General features: G+C 44.9%; 1 protein-coding gene across 1 annotated transcript in view; it reads left to right on the forward strand.

Annotated features, from left to right (window-relative positions):
- Positions 1-21,616, forward strand: part of Msra (methionine sulfoxide reductase A) — a 308,377-nt gene that overhangs the window by 118,448 nt on the left and 168,313 nt on the right. The gene's annotated exons all lie outside the window — the stretch shown is intronic.

Consider the following 21,616-nt stretch of genomic DNA (forward strand, 5'->3'; position numbering starts at 1 on the left):
GTTTTTTTGTCTAACTTCGACAGCCCAGATATCACGCCGTAGGATTGCAGTTTCTTTCGGCCACACTGTGAATTAACCTAATTAATTTAGGATTTGAGCTTTTCTTTCTGTTTCATTCACATAGATGCACAACTTCTATCAAGTTGTGTGGAGTCATTATTGCAACCCACTCCTAACTAGATGGCCTCTTTCTTCTCCATGAATTGAGCACATTCACGGGTAGGATCATTAATTAAAAATATTTCAAGTGGAGCTGAGTCCAATCCTTGGCTATGTACCTAAAAATTACAGTTGTGAGTTTTTGAAAAAAATATTTATTTATTTATTTTTGGCTAATTCTGAACCATTTGGTGAAGTCTTCTTTGTCCACATATCCACGTCCACAGCCTCTGTCTCTCATACCGCCTTCCACACGTCCCTGCTTCTGGCAGTTTTCTGTCTGTCCTTCCCTGCCTCCTCTCCTCCTTCCCTTCTTCACACCAGCTCCCTTCTCCCCTTCTTTGCTTCTTCTGCCTCTGGGCTCTTCTCTCCAGCAGTGTCCTGAGGTCTTCTCAGGCAAGGCCCCTCCGATTTATTGGGACCTTAGCTTGTCCTCCTCCATCCCTGCTTACCAGCCACTATGAGATTAATGGCTCCGTTGTGCCATGGCCTCCACGTTGTGATGCTGTACCTCACCACAGAACTTAGATGATGAGCCAAGCCATCGTGATGGGCCTGGCTATTATGGGCTCCAGTCCTGAGCAATCACATATTTTCTCAGGCATTTTTTGACACAGTGGTGTCTAATAAATCCTTATTGAGAGAGAGAAATGGCACAGGCCAGTCCTAACAGGCCTCTGTCTCCTGCAATGCTGCGAGAACTGGCACGCATTGACCTCAGAGTTGGAAGCGTCAGGGCATGTAACTCCATGTCAAAACTCCTTTCCTTTTCCATTCCATATTAATTTCCAGCGGTTTACTAAAACCTCACCAAATGCCTTCACAGTTTGATTTTGGGTAAGACGCTTCTTGGCTTTCTGTTGGGTGAATCCTGAGACCTCTCTAGGTCTGGGTCTTTTGTTCTGCCTCCTCCCTACTCAAGACCTCAGACTCAAGAGTCATAGTGAGCTTGGAAAACTTGCTCTAACAACTGGCTGAATGGCCAATAGGTGTGATGTGAAGGAAAAAAAAAAAGGCTCAGAGTCAGGTGTGGTAGCAACGCCTATGATCCCAGTATTTGGAAGGCAAAGGTAGAAGAATTGCTATACATTTGAGGTCTTCCTTTAAAAACAAACAAACAAACAAACAAACAAACAAAAGGACCGCTTGCATAATTCTTCAAGTTCACACTATCTAAAGGGCAAAATTATACAGAACCGAAAATAGCATAAGCCTGTCTTTGTAAAGTCTGTAAAATCTAAAAAGTCTGTCTTTGTAAGTGCAGCTTGGTTGGCTCTCTTTGCGGCTTAAATGAAGCTCCCCGTTTGCTTAAGTAGATGCAGTCATTGCACAGTGAGGTTTCCAGAGCTCGGCTCCTTCTATGTCACTTGTCCCCCTGGCCTATGGTAGATGAGATAACGGCCGGCGTGGGGAGAACTCCTGTCATCCTGGGCTGCTTATAGCTGTCCTGAAAAGGTCAGATTGACACAGCGCTTGACTCTGAGATACACAGGGCGCTTACCCCGCCAGCACTTCAAGAGGCTGGTGGGTTAGCTAGGCAGTTGGCACAGAGAGGTCATGTGACTCACCCAGGGCTGCTGGATCTTTGGTACCAGGGTCTGAGCTGGAGTCTACTTGGCTTGGAACTGACATTCTCTTGCTGGTGTTGCCTTTCTCTGTACTGCTTGAAGGAGCCCCACTAGGGTCGGATAGATTAAAAAATACCTTTCGGCTGGATCCACACACAAAAGCATGGTTTCCAGCCAAGCCAATTTAGTAAATTGATTCGTAAACTCCCGTGTATTCCCAGAGTGCTCTGAAGGACTCTTGAGATGCAGCTTTTGCTGGGAAAATGCTGTTTGGAGTAAAAGTCTCATCTGGCTCCCTCCCCGTTTCGATTTTAGTAACAAATAATGCGGCCAGCACTGGCTGCATCTGCCTGCCTGTCAGTTACCCAGAGCAACAGGGGTGCTTTCTTACCTGTCCAGACTCCTCCTCCAGCCGCGGAGGTCTCAATCCATCGTGCCAAAACAGTGTCACCAATGGTAACTTCATCTAGTGGCTTAACAGGGCGAGTAGAATGATGTCTACATGGCCGCTTTATGGGTTAATCCACTCTGCTGGTGACTGCTGGGCCACAGTTAGGCTTTTAGATCAGCTTGGAGGGATTAAGGCCCATTCTGGTGCGAAAAATACAGAAGTGCGTTGTACCCAATGGTCAGAGATAGCTCCTTAAACAGTGTGCCTGCCGTTCAGTCTTTGCCAATTAACTCAAGACATTTTTTAAATTCTGTCTTCTGTGGTCCAACTGTGAATTTTTCCTCCAGGTCTTCTCCTTCTCCCTTCATCGGCTGGGCCAATATTAATGAGGGAGGCTACAGGCCCTGGTCCCTGGTGCTCCTCAGGTCTGCCGCTGATGCTCACTTTCAGGTTAGAGGGAGCTCACACTTTGCCAAAGTGAAACGGAACAGTTGGCTGTTATGTAATGCCTCTGTCTGTGCTGTCTGAGAGTGCCCTGTGGCTGTCCCGCCTCTTATCTGTACAGGGGTCCTGTGAAGTGGGCAGAGACTGAAGCATCTCATCTGGAGATTAAAGACCCAGCCAAGCTGAGAGCCTTTTTTTCTCCCGCATGAGAACATCTTTGGCTGTCCCTCCATGCCTGTCTCAGGATGGTTTTCTCTGCTCCCGATATCTTAATGAAAGTGACAACTGTTGGCCGTGGGCCACTCTGTCCAGCAGAGCATCAGGCTGTAGCCTTCTGGGGTTGGGGTTGTCAGTTCAGAACAGCTACTTCATCTATGGGAAACACTCCACAGACGAGAGGATCGATCAGAGCAAATAAAATAAAAGCTTATTAATAGAGAAATGCGGACAGGGATGGAAAGGGCAAGATTCTAGTCACAAGCTAGACTCGAAAGATGAGTTATTTGAAACTTTAGGGGCTAGAGAGGTTGCTCAGTGGTTAAGAGCACATTCTCTTGCAGAGGAGCTGGGTTTAGTTCCCAGCACTCACATCCGGTAGTTCACAACTCCTGCCACTGCAGCTCCAGGAGGATCCGATGCTTTCTTCTGGCCTCCACATGTACCTGCGCTCACATGCATGTGCACATACATACCCACACGTGGGCACACATCCATACACACAATTTTGAAAAAACTTTAAAGTAAGTCTTTGAACATCTATTTGCCACCCAAACTCTGACACTCCCAAATATGAAAGCTCGCCCTCGAAAACAATATCTAAACTGCACGCGAGGTGCACACCTATAATCCCAGCATGTAGGGGCTTGAGACAGGAGGATCTCAAGCTCCACGCCGACTTGGACTGTACAGTGAGAGAATGAGAACCCTGTCTTAATTAAATCTTTTTTTTTAAAAAAAAGAAAAGAACTAGAAATTATATTAAAATAAGATCTAAGTGTGTAGAAGCTCAGGTAATTGGGTTATTACTTTTAAATACACACTGAATGAGATAGACATGGAAAAATAATAAACTAAGGCATACAGACTGTGGCTTATAAAGGTTGCAGCCAGTGATGTTATCATCTCGTTACCTCTGCTGGAGCCAACTTGGAAGACTGTGTGTGTGTGTGTGTGTGTGTGTGTGTGTGTGTATGGGGTACTTGTGGAGGTCAGGGGTTTGTGCCAGGTGTCTACGTCTCTTATGATCAACTTGATCTTTTGAGACATGGTGTCTCACTGAACCTGAAGCTCACCAGTTAGCTGGGGTGCCTGGCCAGTGAACTCTGGGGATATACCTATCTCTACTCACCCTAGTGTTCGGTTATAGGCTTACTACCACACCCACATGTTTGCTTTGATTTTGTTTTGTTTTTTGTTTTTCTTTTAAATGTGAGTGTTAAAGTTCTGAACTTAGGCTTTTGTTTTTTGATTTATTTGTGACAAGTTTTCTCTCTGTAGACCAGGCTGGTCTTGAACTCAGAGATCTACCTGCCTCTGCCTGCCAAGTGTTGGGATTAAAGGTTTGCACCACTACACTCAGCTCTAAACCTTTCCTTAAGAAATTATTTCATATTCGAAACTCTTTCATGTTCTCATCTCAAAGCCCATGCCTAGACTGTTCAGAGGAAGAATACTACAAGGGGAACTTGAATGGGGCAGAGTTGTTAGGAAGTGACAGCAGCTGCTATCCCTTATTGTCCCTTGAGTTCTTGATAGCCTGACAGTAGCTTTTTGGGACGAGTAGCTTCCCAGTGGCCTGAGATCTATGTCAGGTTGTCTTGGGGGTCCTTCATCAAGGAGAACACATGTCAGTCTAAGATATTCGGGGACATGCTGATACCCTTGTCACCTGCTACTGTTGACACCAGGGCCAGTCCTTCTCAGGCCTTTCCTGGAGTAATGTACAGAAAAACTGATCTAAGGGGTCTGGGGACCAGCAGGTGTCAGAGGCCCAGGGATGTCCCCCACTCCTGCGAACACCTTTGTCACCTTGGGAGAATGAGATCAGTGTCTCTATGAGGAACCCATCACAAGATAAACCCCCTTCACTTGAATTGTGATTTTTTTTCCTTTAAGCAGTCCTGGTTATTTGTTGGCCAGCCGAGAAAACAGACTTAGGAACAGCAGGCAATATGTCAGGCTTCAAAGGAAAATGTATTGGTGCCTCACTGGCTCACAGCCAACATTATGTTGGTAAATAATCAAATCCCGGTGTGGCGGGTTTCTCCCTGAACCTTGACTGAAAACTATTGAAGCTGGGTTTGGGAGCAGAAGAGTGGCAGACACACATTCCGGGGGAAAGGCTGGGGCGAATGACAGAAAATGTTTGTGTAATACGCAGCCCATCTATGCCCACAAGACGGATGGCACAGCAAGCTGAGAACTGGAGCAGCCTTCCAAGATGGAGAAGCCATGGGTAATTAGAGGCAGGGCCTTTCCCTAGGTCATCCGAAGCGCCTCAAAGGACAGGAAAGTCCTTAGATTTTGGAGACCCCCCCCCCTTTTTTTCTGAGACAGATTTCATATATCCTAGATTGGCTTTGAACTCACTGAGTAACTAGTAGCCAAGGATGACCTTGAACCTATGATCCTTCTACCCCCAACTTCTGCTTACCAGGATTACAGGCTTGCACTGCCATCGTGGATGCCTTATGCAGTACTGAGATGGAGCCCAGGGTCTCCTACTTGGTAGGCAAACCTCTTCCAATTCCGTCCCTAGCTTTGGGGATGCTTTTAAGGCAAGTTTGTTTTTCATGTCTTTTTCACATGTTGATGATCTTGACTTTCATTTTATTCCTGGCTGTAGACAGGTCTGATGACAAAGTGATGGGTCCCAGAGGAACCTGAGTGTGTCGTGCAACTAAGGAGATGCATCCATGTTGTTTTGCGGGAGCGGGAAGCTTGTCCGCAGTGGGAGAAGAGACTTGATTCTTACGGGTGTTTCTGACTTTTTGACCTTGTGATGCAATGTTGTCTTCTACAGAGTTCATATATAAGAACCATGCACTCAATTTACACATGCCAAAAAAAACCGTGTAATTTTATTTTATTTATTTATTTATTTTTTTTTTTTTTGGTTTTTCGAGACAGGGTTTCTCTGTAGCTTTGAAGCCTATCCTGGAACTAGCTCTTGTAGACCAGGCTGGTCTCGAACTCACAGAGATCCGCCTGCCTCTGCCTCCCGAGTGCTGGGATTAAAGGCGTGCGCCACCACCGCCCAGCTGTAATTTTAGAATTTTGGATTGGGCTGCCTTCATAGCTTTCATGGGCCTGTGGGCTGTAGGTGGGACGTCCTGGTAGGGTGTGGAAGCTGCAGTTCTGGTGGAAATTGTCTGTATTTGAAGGTTTGTTCTAGGCAGGAGCGAGATGACATTGACCACAGTACCGTGTCATTGATTTAGACATCACTTTTCTACCAATCACAGTCATGTGCAATGTATAGAAGAGCCCAGAGGTAGGCCCTCCCAAAGAACAGCTGGGGAGAGGCCCAGGAAGACCTGGGGAGTTCCAGTGGGATTGAACCACGGAAACCTAGGGTGCTGCTAACGAGTTTCTTGCCCCTCTTTTGTGCAATCTATGGGATGAAGAAGGGAGGACAAGGGCATGGGACTTGGGTCAGACTGTTACAGAGAATGCCTCATGGGCCAAAGGGGACATGAGATCACCATAGTACTGCCCAGTGAGTCACTAGAGGGTCTGTTCAGCCTCCCTTCCCTTCCCAGTTTGTCATCATGGGCCAAGGTCCTGGAGACTGACCTCAGCTTCATCCAGATCCATTGGTTCTAGCATCCTTCCTTTGTAATGCCAGACAAGCCCTTTGTCTCAAGGACACTGAGAGAGACAGCTTGTGTCACAGTGGAGAACTGACTTCCCATCACCCAGGTCCCAGTACTGACCTTTTGGCAAAGCTCTCTAACACTGGACTGCACTGGTCCAGCCCAGGCTTCCTCCCGTGCCTGGTTGAGAGCTTTGGCCTCAGCTATGAAACCAGCTGATTATTAATGCTATCATCCTCCTTTGTCCCTAATCCAACAGGCTTGTTTTTTAAATTTTTCTTTTATAATAGAAAAGGATCAATTTATTTTACAAACGTGGCAGACATTGCTCACATCTCCAAGAAAGCATGCAAAAAACCAAAACAGAAACCAGGCCGGGGGAGCAGTTGTGTTTCTATTGTTCCTCTCCACACTCACATTTCACAGACAGTAAGCAGATGTAGACAACAGCAAAAACTGAATTGATTATTCAGCCTCAGTGAACCAAGCTAGCATTTTATTTTTGAGTACTGAGGATCAAATCCAGGTCTTTGTACATGCTGGGTAAGCATGCTACCACTGACCTGAACCTGCATCCCCCGACTAGCTGTGGGTCAAGTACAGGTAATATGAAACATGACATTCTCTCCCTTGTTCGTATTCTCCTCAGCTATCTCTGTCTTGATTGTAAAACACATGAAAATATGTACAAGACATAGTACAGCAACAGATGTCTGAACTCTGCTAGATCAAAGAAAGTAAGGGCTGGTGAGATGGTAAAGGCTCTTGCCACCAAGCCTGAGGACCTGTATTGTGTGATGTTTGACTCCTTTGTCTTTTTGGGGGGGCCCACTACCCAACTCCCAAATAAATCACACACAGAGGCTTATCCTTAGTTACAAATGCCAGGCCTTAGCTTGGCTTGTTTTTTGTCAGTTTTTCTTTTTCTTTTTTTTTTTTTTTTTGTTTGTTTTGTTTTTTTCAAGTTTCTCTGTGGCTTTAGAGCCTGTCCTGAAACTAGCTCTTGTAGACCAGGCTGGCCTCGAACTCACAGAGATCCGTCTGCCTCTGCCTCCCGAGTGCTGGGATTAAAGGCGTGCGCCACCACCGCCCGGCCTTGTCAGTTTTTCTTAAATTATCCCGACTACCTTTTGCCTCTGGGCTTTTATCTTTCTCTATTTCTGTATACCTTTCTTTCCTTCTTACACTGTGACTGGCTGGGTGCCTGACCCCTGATGTCATTCTCTCTCCTCCCAGATTTCTTCTTTTATTTGTACGCCTTGCCTGCTAGCCCTGCCTATCGTTGCTCTTGCATTGCTATTGGCTGTTCAGCGTGTCACTAGCCCATCAGGTGTTTTAGAGAGGCAAAGGATCACAGCTTCACAGAGTTAAACAAATGCAGCATAAACAAAAGTCACACACCTGAAAATAACATTCCCCAACAGACCTGAGTTCAACCCCTGAGATACACATGGGAAAGGAGAGATCCAGCTCCCACAGACTGTTCTCTGACCTCCACATGTATGTTGTGGCACACGTGCACCCACTTCCACATACACACATAACCCATAAATAAATAAGTGTAATAAAAATTCTAAAAGGAAGAAACAAGTAAGGAGTATAAGCCATCTTTATAAATTTGTGATTTATAAAACAGCACGAATTTGACTTGGTGTTTCTAATAGCAACATGAAGTAAGATCTCTTGTGTGATATGATTTAATTGCTTGGGAAACAATGTGTATACAACTTACTGTTTTAACTTTAGCTTTTTACAGCTTTAGGCATTCAGTTTCACGTTGGTAAATGCATTCACATTGTTAGGAATCTTCACCATCCCGCATCCCAGACTGAAGTTCTGTGGCTGTTAAACACCTGTCCTCAACACACTTCCCCCTAGCTCTGATAATTCCTATCATGCCTCTGTCTTCTTCAGGCTGACTGTTCCAGGTGTCTAGGTGTGGAATCAAGCAATATCCATGTACGGCTAGCTTGTTTCACACAGCAGGATATTTACAGCCCCTCTGAGTCACAGTGTATGTCACATCTCTTCCTTTATCCTATTGCATGTGTGGATCACGGTCTGCTTATTCCTGTAGCCATCCACAAGCACCTGGGTGGCGTCTGCCTTTTGTTGCTTTCACAACGCTGAGAGGAACACAGCTAAAGACCTCTTCGAATTCTTGACCCGAGTTCCTCCGGCGACCGCACCCAGGACAGAATACTCTGCTGGGGTTCTTTGAAGGTTTTTAAACACTACCATTTTGTTTTTCAGAACAATGGCACCTTCACAGGCCCCAGTGAGTACCATTCCCCCACATCTTTCCAAAATTCTTTACTGTTGATATTTTCCACAAGAGGCAAAGTAAATATCAACCTGAAAGCCCATCAGTGGGTGAATGGGTAAAGAAAAGGAAGCCAAGGTCAGCCTTAACACGGAAGGAAACTCCATCATGAGGGCAACATGAAGAACCTGAAGGGCGTTATTCTCATTTGATAAACCAGGCACAGAAGGATGGTGCCACCATCATCTCACATCTGGAAAGGATGATCTCATCGAAGCAGAATAGTGGATGCCAGGGCCCGGGACTGGGGTGCAAAAGACAGGTGGAGGAGAACTTGTCAGAGTATAAAATGTCACTCTGATGCAAAATAGTCACATCCAGGAGAGTTCTCCTATAAGAAGAGACTATAGTTGATATACCGGACGCCAGGAAATTGTTAAAGAGTAGATATAGGTTGGCTTACTACCCCTCCCAAAAAACGGTGAAGACGTGGAATGATATGTTAATTAGCTTGATTTAATCACTTCACTGTGGATACATAAGTTAACACATTATATACCATAATTACATTCAGTTTTATATTTAAAAGTTAAATTAATAAAAATAGTTTTGAAAAGCTTAATAAAGTAAGAGAGGGGCTAGAGAGATAGCTCAGTCAGTAAAGGGATTGCCTTACAAGTATGAGGCCCTGAGTTAGATTCCTAGCACCTGTGCAAAGAACACTGCGCATGGTGACACGTACAGATAAGCCCAGCTCTGGGGAGGTAGAGAATGGTGGATCTCTGTAGCTCATTGGCTAGCAAGCCTAAGCCTGGTTGTTGAGCTTCAGGCTAATAAGAGACCTTGTCTCAAAATATGAATCTGAAAACTGGTGTAGGCAGAGACTGCTCATTTGTTTCCCTACTGCTTAGACCAGAATAATAACACAGAAAATGTATTAATTACAACAATGCTTGACCAAGTAGCTTAGGCTTCTTATTAACTAACTCTTACATCTTAAATTAACCCATTCCTATTATTTTATATTTTACCACGAGGCTCGTGGTTTACTGTTAATGTTCTGGGGCGTCTGTCTCCCTCAGCAGCTACATGGCATCTCTTTGACTCTGCCTACTTTCTCTCTCTCCATCTCTGTTTGTTTTTTCTACCTGGATTTACTCTGTTAAGCCATTGACTGAAAACAGCTTCTTTATTAACCAATGACAATAAAACATATTCACAGCGTACAGAGGGAAGTCCCACATCAGACTGGAGCAATAGCTCAAGGGTTAAGAGCACTGATCCGATACCTAGCACCCACATGGTAGCTCCAGTTCCAAGGAATCTGATGTCCTCTCTGACCTCCTTAGGCATCAAGCTTGCAACATGCTGCACAGACACTCAAGCAGGCAAAACATCCATACACATAAACTAAATAAATCTAAAGTTAAATTTAGATTAAAGGAAAGTAAAATCCTTTAATTTACAACAACATGGAAGAGCATACCTTACATGAAGTAGGGCAGTTAATATAAATTATATTGGTAAACTGTCATACACTGTTTGCACTTGCTGAAAGTGGACTCTGGAATGAAGAAAGCCTTTTGTCTCTGACTTGAGCATGTTATATCAAGTGTGCTCCAAGACTCCCTGTCCTGGAACAAGCTGGGCCCTGGCCCTATAGCAGTGAGAAAGTAGAACAGCAAACACTTGAAGATATTAAAACAATGCATCCTTGATCCCTGACTGGAGCAATAGCAGTCTGTAAATACTCTCTACCAAGAATTAGCATATTGCTAACCCCTCCATGTTTGATTAATCTCCGTTGTGTGTGTTCAAATGTATGCCGTGCACACATGTGCATATTTGAAGACATCAGAGGACAATGTTGGGTGGCATTTCTTGATACTGGGATAGATCTGAACCCAGGTTCTCATGGTTCTGTAGCAGGCTGTTTCTCTCACTGAACCATCTTCGCAGCCCGCATTCCTAATAGCATCCACAGCCTGCCATTCTCTACATTATCACCAATATTTTTGTCTTTTTGATCTTAGCATTCTAGCAACAGTAAGATGATATCTCATTGTGGTTTTGATTCGCATATCCCTTATAGTTAATAAGCTTGGGCCTGTTTTCATATACTTGTTGGCCTTGTGTGTCTTCTTTTGAGAAATGTCCACTCAGATAATCAGTCCATTTAAAAATCATCACCACCATCGCCATCATTCCCATCATCATCGTTAGCTGCTACTGAGCCATTTCAGCTTCGTATTTGTTCCGATTGTTAATCCCTAGTCAGATGAGGAACAGTTTTTAAACATTTATGCCGTCATGCAGGCTGTCCCTTCACACAGATGTTATGCAGAAGCAGTTTAATTTGATATAACTCCATGTATCTCTTTCTGCTTTTGTTTATGCTTTTGTGGTCTTATCTAAAATTTGGTTGCTCATGGCAATGTCCTGAAGCGTCCCCGTGTTTCTGTCTAGCAGTGTTGTGGTTTCCACTTTCGGAATTATCCCTACCCCATCCTCTTTGAGTGGATTCTCCTTCGGGGGGCTACTTTCACGGCTGTCCACTTTCCCATCATTGTTTACGGGCAGATTGCTCTGTCTCCACTCATTTTCTTGGTGTCTTTGTTAAAGGCTCAGTTGGCTGTCACTGTTCGTGTTACCTTGGGGTTCTTTGTCCCATCCCATTGGCTCTTGTGTCTGCTGTTATGCCAGGGTCAGGCTGTTTTGGTTAGTGTTGTTTTGTAGTGCATTTTGAAGTTTGGTATTATGATGCCTATAACTTATTTTTCTAAGTCTTCTTGCTCAGGTTGACTTGACTGTGGTCTTTTGTAGTCTGATTTTAGAGTTGCTTCCTCTGTTTTGGTGGAGAATTCCATTGGTGTTTTTGTTAGGATTACACTGAACTTATCTATCACTTTAGGTAGTTTGGACATTTTAGCACTATTCATTCATTCTCCTACTACGTGAGCCTGAAGTGTATTTTTGCTTTTGGTGTCTATTTCATTTTTTTCCTCAGTGTTTTATATGTATATTGTATCATTCATTTACTTTCTTGTTTAAATTTATTCCTAGCTATTTTTGTGGCTTTTGTTGAATGGGATGTTCTAAAATCTAGGTCACCCATGATGTATAGAAACACCCTTGGTTTCTGTATCCTGCTTTCATGTCCTGCAGCTTTACTGAATTTAATGGACATTTATCGATCATTTACTGAATACCAAACAATGCTATAAGAAGGATATTTCCACCAGAGAAAATACCGAGAACTAGGAAAAGTGAAGGAAGAAACTGAGTGTAAATGGTTCCTTGACACCCGGTATAGGAGGTGTACGGTGGCTCAGAGGTAAGGGCTGCTGTGGCCCGCGCTTGGATTCCTGGCATGGCATTGGGGCTGAGCTACGAGCAGAGACTCATCACTCCTGATGTGCCATCTTTCTAGAACAAAACGGTGCCTGTCCAGTTCAGCAGGTGTCACACGGATGCTGCCCAGCCCCATGCTAACACTCAGCCTGTCGTCTGTCTCATGCCTCCGTCACACCACCTGTGCGCTGCAAAGAGTGGCTTTTCACGGACCCTGCCAGCCGTCCTCTTTCTTCCAGGAGAAGGAGAGCCATTTATGCTGACCCAAGTTGTCTTCTGCCATTTTACTGCTTTTCAAGAAAGCTAAGCAGAAGGCCATGCGGTGGCTACAGATGGCTTTGGGAAGTTTTCAGGGAAATGTCTCCATCTGGGGCCTCTTCCCCACCTCCGTATGCCCTGCACTCCCTTAGGAGGGAGCTGGAACTGAACGCATCCCTCTGTGGTAACTGGCATGCATTGCAAATGTCATGGCCATTTGTTCATTGACATTCCATAGATCTCCTACCCCCTCTCAAAGGGAAGACCATCTTGTTAATACCTTGCAGAGTGCAGAGCCTGTGACCGATACATCTGGGGAGTAGAAGAGGAGGAAAGGATGCTCTTTGCCACCCCCAATGCTGGTTCTAATTTCTCTGGGCTCATCTTTGGCCCCAACCAGATGCCGAGCAAGCTAGTCAGGTTCTGCTGGCATCCTGTGCCCCCAGTCAGCCTCACTTCCTCTAGAGCTGTTTGCATCCCTGGAATTGAGAGTCTTATGTTTGTCAAATCCTTTGCTGTCCTCTGGCAACAGCTCGACACCATTGACTCTCCAGCTTCCTGGAGACATGTTCTGCCTGGTTGCAGAGCCAGGCTTCCATGTGCCTGGGGCATTCTGTTCAGGGGAATGCAGGGCCTCTTTATGCAATCCCTGGGGAAGCATCTGTGGCTCTGCTGTCCTTTAAAGGCTAGAGACTCACTGGGGTACATCTTGAGGGAAGCAGATGGCCTTGGACTCAGAAGTCTCTCGTGAGGAGCAGGGTGTGAGGACCTGTAATCCACCTGGCAGAGGGGAGAGCCATGGGGCTCTCAGAGCTGTCGTCACATGGTCAGTGGTCAGTGGTCATCAGGTTGTCATAAGGGGGAGAAGCTTTGTTCTTTGTGGCCTCAAAAGAGAGGATTGGAGGGACAAACGGACATTCCAGGATTCTGATTCAATGGAGGAAGAGCTTTGCAGCTGTTGTTAGATCTACAGAGGAGAACTGGGCTCCTTTGAGCTTCTAGACAACCAATTGCCAGGATACTCGCGGAGTTTTGAACATTCACAAGGCATCTAAGCTAGAATAGAGGCAGAGTTCTTCCAACCTTGGGGTTCTAGCTTTTGAAACTTTTTAGTAAATACTTAGGAGAGCAATCCTAGGGAAGGGCTGAAGCCCCGCAGCGGTGAGAACCCAGAAATGCCTAAATCTTGATGCTGTGGCTGAGTGGTGCAGACTTGCTCACATCTGGGCATGCACTCAATTAGAGGGGAGCCTGAAGAGAATGCTTTATCGGGTTCAGGCAGCATTAGGAACGGATGTGGACAGAAAGCAATTAGCCATCATCAAATATTAAAAATATCAATCAGCTCCTACTTGCTGTATGGCATCTCTAATTAGCAAAAAGTGTTTTTAAATTTTGTACCTTCAAGTAAGGGCTGTGGTAAGGGAAGCATCTTGCAGAGTCTTTAACACAATGTGTAAAACTAAAGTCGTTGTGCGAAACAAAGGGAATGGTTCCATTTTTATCACATGCTCATCTTCCACGAGAGTCAAAGCCCATCTTCAAACTCCCAGTTTCCTGTCCTCTCCTCCTTTGGATCAGTGGTGACTCAACCAGGCAAGCGGTTTCTGTCATTAGGGCTCACACAGTTGCTGCTGTCCCTGTTCTGTCTAGTTCTCCTTTAGAACAAAGGTCTGCGCTGCCCGTTGTGGCTGGACTTGAGTACCCCTGGGGTGCCCTGATGAGTGGTCTCCTTTGGATGTCACTTGTCCCTTTCTAGAGGACAAGGAGCTTAATGAGAAGGGCCTTGGAGATGTGCAGCTTACAGTGCACACTCCGTGTAATTGTCACTGACAGCCATTGGAAATGCAGTTCTGTTGTCTGCTATTGTTCCCTGAGCAGTTACCATCCTCATCAGATTAGCTGTGCCTGATTGAAAAAGTGCATCAGGATCGGACCTGTTGATTTATGTTCCCCCAGAGAAGGAGAGGGTGGGGAGGGCCATTAGACCCTTGCCCCAAATTCCTACCACCCCTCCCAGCCATCTCTCTGTAGTTCTGCTGTAATGGCAGGCAGCTTCCTCCCGTGTTAAGAGTGTAGAGGCTGGGGGAGGTTAATTGGTGGAGATGTCCACTAGTGTGGCCGTCATCCATGCTGGGTGGAGACTTTTCAGCCAGTGAATCCTCACCAGTGTTCTGTGAGGAAGCCCAACAAACTCGTGGTCTCCAGGGTGAAATGTGGTGCAGTTGTAGTTTAGTTTGTTGCTGGGATCTTATGAGGAGGAAATCAGACATAATTTGTGTCTCCCAGGGGAAGATTCACACAAGAAATCCCAGTAGAGTGCCCTTTAAACTCTCCCTGGGTCTCCAGGCTGTTTATTAGTGGGTGGTGCTGAGCCCTCCGCAGAGGAAGGCGGCACAGAAGCAGTGTCTAGCCTTAGCCTCCCATAGTCCAGCATCTGAGGTTGTGTCTCCCACAGTTCAGGGTCTGAGATGGTGCCTCCCACCGTCCAGCTTCTGAGATCGTGCCTCCCACAGTTCAGGGTCCGAGGTTGTATCTCAGGTGGCCGCAGGAGAAGGAACAGCATCTTCTAATTCCTTGCAAGCCTGGCTTGAATCCTGTCTTTGGGCAAATGACCTCAGCAATTAGAACTTCCATCTTCTCCTTCAAGTAATGTGTCATCACGTGCTTCGGGGAAGTTTATAAGCACAGAGGCTGGTCGGTATACTATGTAGCTCCCAGATGACAGTTGATGAGGACCAATTCCCTCCCTCCTTCCCTCCCTCCATCCCTCCTTCTTTCCTCTCACCCCTCTCTTCCTGTCATACAAAGAAAAGGGCTCCAGGCTGTTTATTGATTGTGGGAATAATTTTATTTCCCTGCTGGTGGTGGTGCTAAAGTCACAGGCCGAGGACAGGGGAGACGAGGGAATGGGTTTCCATGCACCTGATGTCACCCATAGCTGCCGCCACTTGGTAGTCAGGTTGAATGTTTGCTCTGTGAGTTTCAGTTGTCTTCTAGATAATAAAGGGAGATTTCAAGACCTCATAGTGTGAGCCAGGGGCGCATAACCATGTCCTCATTCAACACCATCATTCTTCTCAAACTCAGGGTAACAGAGACCCAGCCTGTGACAACACAGAGGTGACAGAGAAGGTGAACTTGTGAAACTGTAGGCTTTGAAAAGTTCTGACTCCCAAGTGGCTCCTGAAGGGATGGGGTGGGTGGTGCCCAGAGCGGAGCCTGTGGTGGGTGGTGCCCAGGGCGGAGCCTGTGGTGGGTGGTGCCCAGGGCGGAGCCTGTGGTGGGTGGTGCCCAGGGCGGAGCCTGTGTCGGGTGGTGCCCAGAGCAGAACCAGAGGGTATTGGGATGCTCCAGAGACTGAGGTTGATGGGAGAAATGGCTCTTACTATGAGTAAGGGTGTCTGGAGTGTGTGTGTGTGTGTGTGTGTGTGTGTGTGTGTTGAACAAGTAAAAAATAAACTTTCTTTAGACGATGGTAACAAGAAAGAGATGTTTTGGTGTGAGGCACTTGAAAGTAGGAGGTGATGGGTGCTGGGTGATGCCGGATGTGCCGAGGAAAACGTGCAAATGAGGTGTGTGTTTGAAATGTTTCTCTATTTTTTGCCTTCAAATCAGCAAGGAAGGGGGAGTAAACATAAAAAATTAATAACCCAAACTAGAATACTGTCGCATAAAATAAGAAAGGGTCATAAGCAGAAAACAAAACAAGGCTCCATAAATAATTTAAAATAGATAAACAACAAGAGTAAATATATTCCTACAGCTAATAAAAGACAAAGTTTTCAAATACTGTTACACATTTAGATATGCTTACAAGATGCATACCTAAAACAAAGACATATGGAAGAATTAAAAATAAAGAAGAGGAAAAGATATGCCAGATAATATACAAAGAAAGTTAACCCAGGGGCATTGTCATTAGTAAAAATAATTTTAAGAACAAGTCTTTTAATAGCATTCAGTAGAGATAGTAAACAAAGGCGTAGAGCCAAGAAGGTGAAATAGCAAGGGACACATAGATGCTGACAACACAGCCAGCAATTATACAAGAACTAACAGAACAACAGAGGGTGTGAGGTATACAAGAATATTTCACATAGCTTAATGTGCCAGAATCTTGAGTGAGCCCAGGTTGTTTAAATTCTGCTGTCCCAAGCTTGTTCACCAATGTCAGGGAAACACCATACTCAAGCCATAGAGTTTCCTAGTTGACCTTCTCTGTCAACCTGAACTAGCTTAGAGTCACCTGAAAAGGGTTCAGTTGAAGGATACCTGGGTAATTTTGGCCTGTGGGCATGTCTGTGGAGGAGTGCCGTGATTGTAAATTAATGTAGAAGGGGTCAGCCCACTGTGGGTGGTGTCATTTCCTGGGCAAGAGGTTTTGGACTCTCAAAGAAAGCTAGGTAAACACGGGTCTGGGGTTAAGCCAGCATGTAGACTTCCTCTATGGATTATAAAACAGGAGGAGACAGCTCTCAGACACAGTCTCATTCTGAGATTCCTGGAGGCAGCATCGCCATTTCAGACTGAGGTAGAGGTAAGAGCCAGTGACTGACTACTTTGCTATTTGGATCTTCAGGTTGAACCCCAATATCTGTCTCTGAGCTTTTATTAATCGTGCTTCAGAGAAAGTTCAGTAAACCAAGATTTATGTTATAGTGTGAAGCAGTGAGAACATGTAATAGAAGAACATGGTATTGGTAAGAACAACGCAAATCAGGGCACACAAAACAGTGCCAAATAAAAACATGTCAGTTTCTGCAGAAACTGTATCATGGTGTCAAAGAATATCCAAGAAAACTTGCGTAAATGAAAAGTGATATTAGACTCATTGATAGAAAGACTCAATATTATTAACATGCCAAAATACTTTAATATATAAGTTCAATGTAGTTCTAGTAAAAAATATCTAGAGGATATTTTTATGGAACTTGACAGGCTAATATTAAAATAAATTGAGAATATTAGAGGGCCAGAATAGCAAAGAAAACTTTGAGAAGTAATGTAAGAAGATTCACTCTATCAGATATTAAAGGAGGGAGATTAGAACACTTGATCTTTTCTGATACATTTGGATGTGAGAGTTAGCCCTAGCGCGCTCTCTCTCTCTCTCTCTCTCTCTCTCTCTCTCTCTCTCTCTCTCTCTCTCTCTCTCTTTCTCTCTTTCTCTCTCCCTGCCTTCCTACTGTCAAGGCATCTTTCTGTCTTCAAAAATCTATTCCAGGGCCTGGGGAGATTCTCAGTCAGTAACAATTTTGTATTGCAATCAAGAGGCCTGAGTTCAGATCATCAGAATCCGTATAGAAGTCAGGTGTGATGGTCACATCTGCAACCCCAGCACTGGGGAGGCAGAGGTCGGTAGATCCCCAGAGACTGTTAGCCAGCTAGCCTAGCCATGAGCTCCAGGTTCAGTGAGAGACTCTGTCTCAAAAAATTCAGGTGGAGAGCAACTGAGGAAGACACTTGATGTCAACATCTAACCTCATACACATGGACACACAAATGCACATGTACACATACAAACTATACAGATATATGTATACATGCATATATATTGTATATGGAATATATATGTATGCTTATATGTGTGTGTATATGTATGTATGTGTTCATGTAATATATATGTGTATGTTCCAGAGTCAAGTCACGCCTATGACTATCTCTGCCACTGACTCATCTCCACTACCAGAATCTCCCACCTGACAGCCAACTTCCTGCCTATTCTCAGTGTCTGTTTGTCCTGTCTGGTCTATATATTAATTGTGCTTCAGAGAAAGTCCAGTAAACCAAGATTTATGCTATAGTGCGAAGAAGTGAGAACTTTAAAATCCTAATCCAGAGAATCCTAACAAGACAAAAGTTTTATTATGATGTTCCCTGCTCAGCACTGACCAGCATCTGTCCATCTCCCTCAGGTAAAATTCTAGAATCTTTACATTGTCTCCCAGGGCCCTACCTGATCTGCCTCAGCTGCTTGGGTTCCTGTGTCATCCTCTCTTCACTCAAGCTACACAGTTTTCTTCAGTGTGAGAGACTCACTGCTGGTGCTGGGACTTCAGTCAGGCATCTAAATGATCGCCCCACTGCCGTGGCATTTTTGTTTGAAGTCAGCATCTCCTTAAGACCTGCTTTGAACACTGTTAAACCACCCTCTCCCTTCACCCCTCATCTCTCTGATTGCATTCTACTCTTCTTACGTTTTCAAGTTACTTTTTTACCCTCTCTGCATCATCCATGTATTGATTTTTGTGTTTGTTGGTGTTTATTCACTGAAATCTGCACCCTAGAAAAAGGTACAATCATGTCTTTTTCTTTGTTCATGTACTCCGAGTGCTTAGAGCATTTCTGGTATCTAGCAGACACTACATAAATGATGACTATTTAGCCATTAAATACATAAATGAGCAAGAGTATAGTATGGGTGCCAGGACAGACACATGAATGGAACACAACAGGGTCTCCGGAAAGAAAGCCATACCTATTGATATTTGGTGAGGTGGGGAGGGGAGGATGGACTTTTTAGTAAGTGACTATTGATTTGGGATATTTGTTCTCTATATCTAAAAAAAATGAAATTGAATCTTTACTGTGTCCAAATACCCCACAACACTCTAGCTTGCACCACACACAAATATACTTGTAAATAGTCCAGTAAGTAAAAAGAAGAGAAAACAGAGTTTTCTTGTTTAAATGAACAGGCACAACTAGACACACTCAAAACCAAGTAATGGGATGTTTGTATTATGCTGGATCCAGTAAACTCAAGCATTATTTTAATCTCCCAAGGCACTGTTTTGGCACATGCATCTCCTCAGGGAACATTGCCTGACTGGAGCCTGACTGTCTTCCCCACCAGGGCCATTTCTTGTACCCTATTAAATATTGGGAAATGACTATCTTTTTACTTGTAGTTGATGTCTTGCTTATGTATTAGTTACTTTCCCATAGTTGTGATAAGACCCCGTGACCAAGGCAGTCTGAAGAAGGAAAGGTTTGAGTTTATGGCTCCAGAGAGGTAAGTCCCTCACTGCCACACCTCCTAGGCCTGCCACACAGCTAGTGACTAACCTGAGGACCAAGAATTCAAATGTCTGAGGCAGTGAGGGAGATTCTGATTCAAACCACCACATCCCACTCCCTGGCCCCCATAGTCTCATGATCGTCTTACAAAGCAAATGTGTTTAGTTCAACTTCAAAAGTCCCCAGTCTTTTCACAGTATCAACATTGTTTGAAAGTTGTTGGGGCAGCTGGCCCAATCCCTGCGTTCAGGGGCGTGGCTGCCCCAGCGGAGTAGCATTCCCCTTAAATAGGATCGGGGCACCGGAAGGAGCCCCGTTTGGTTCTCCCCTGCGTACCTTCTGCTCCACTGGACCCTTGGATCTGTAAGTTCCCTTATTTTCCCTTGTATTAAAACTGATTTATTATAAAGGACTACCGTGGTTATTTCCCTAAACCCTATAACCGCTGGTACCTTGCCGGTACAGAAAGTCTAAAATTCAAAGTCTCTTCTGAGACTCAAGACAGTCTCTTAATTGTAAGCCTGTGTAAAATAAAAAAGAAAATGGCTTACTTCTACCATATAATGGCACAAAATATACCTCGCTATTCCAAAGGAAAGGAATGGAGGCATAGCAAAGAAATCCTGGCCAAAGCAATATGGAACCTTTGGAGGGCAAACTTCCTATCCAGTGTCAAAGCCTTAGATGGCTCTGCCCTTCTAGCTTTGCTACCTACAACAAGTCACTTACTCCCTGTCTGCAGCTCTCTTTGGCCAACACCCCACAGCTCTGGCACCTCTGACATCTCGAGGTCAAGGCAATTGAGGCTTCACTTACACAGCTTTAAGCAGGAGCCTTTCTGGGTCTCCATGCAGAGACTCCCCTGCCACATGCCTGGCCTCAGAGGCTCTCCTTAGCCATGGAGGAAGAATCCCCAGCCACTTTACTTGCGTATTGTTCATGTCTCTAAGGCCAGCGGCAAGCGGACAACACTGCCAAGTGGCTGCTTGCTGGGGACTGAGCCTGGCTCCTGCAATCACACTTCAGCCGTTCTCCTTTGTGGTTACTATTTGGGAGAGCATCGTCCTTTAGGCCTTTCCTGTCACAATGGAAGCCGAACTAGATGAAGTCTTGCCATGAGGGTACCCCTCCCTTTATTCCAATGCAGATCAGATTTCCTATAACCTTCTTGTCTGCAAGCCTTGGCTGCCACATTAAGATTCCTGGTGCTCTTTTTTTGATTAAACTGTATATTTTGTGTTTCTTTTAGTCCTGCTTGCTCTTTTTCATTGTAGATCTGCATAAGAATGATTGCTAATAACCATGTGACTGAGTCAATATTAGGCTGTTTTGGTATTTTCTCCCCCAAAGAAATTAGTATGTTACTCAGGCAAGTGCTTAAGCTAAGTCCAGACAGCCATGTTCTTTGCCAAATATCACAAGAAATGGTCTCTAGTCCAGCTGCTAATATTTCTCCCCTTTGAAACCTTTTAAGCTGGGCCTCCACACCCTGCATGGCTTTCAGCGTTACAGTCTTCTAAACTCCTATTAGGATGGCCTATTAATCTCTGCTAACTATGTTCAACCACTTTCTAATACAAAGTCCCAATTTTTTTTTTTTTTTTGCATTTCTCTATGAAAGAGCATGGCCAAATCTGTTACCACAATACCCCACTCCTGGTACCAGCTTCTATTTTAGTTATTTTTCTATTGCTGTGGCAAAACACTATCACCAAGGCAACTTATAAAAGAAAGAGTTTATTTGCACTCATAAGTGACCAGGTTGTAGAGGGCTAGAATCCACGTTAGTAAGGAGAACAGCAGGGCTGGGGACTGGATGCTAAGAGCAGAAACTTGGGGCTCACCGCTTGAAGTTCAAGCACAAGGCAGAGAGAAAACCAGGAATAGCCGAGTCTTTGTTTTGTTTCTGTGTGTTGTCCTGGCTGTCCTGGAATTTGCTGTGTAGACCAGGCTGGCCTCAGATTTAGAGATCTGCCTGCCTCTGCCTTCTGAGTGCAGGGATTAAACATGTGCACCATTACCACTCAGTGAGTCTTTAAACTCAAAAATCCCACCTCCAAAGACACCCTTCCTCCAATAACAGCCCACCTGCAATGACGTACTGCCTCCAGTAACAGCCCACTTCCCAGTCCCCCCCCCCCCAAACAGCTCCACCACCTGGGGACCAAGTATTCAAATGTCTGAGACCATGGGGACATCTCACTCAAAGTGTAAGCGTCCAAGAAAACACTGAAGGAAGACCCCAGGCTCAAATAGTATGCAAGAGCAAAGATGGTTTCTCACCAGCATATGGTTGTACCATATGCTGTGCCACCTGTACAAAATGACAATGACCATGAGAAGA

Source organism: Arvicola amphibius, chromosome 13 (assembly GCF_903992535.2).
Source record: "Arvicola amphibius chromosome 13, mArvAmp1.2, whole genome shotgun sequence".
Classification (NCBI taxonomy): Eukaryota; Metazoa; Chordata; class Mammalia; order Rodentia; family Cricetidae; genus Arvicola; species Arvicola amphibius.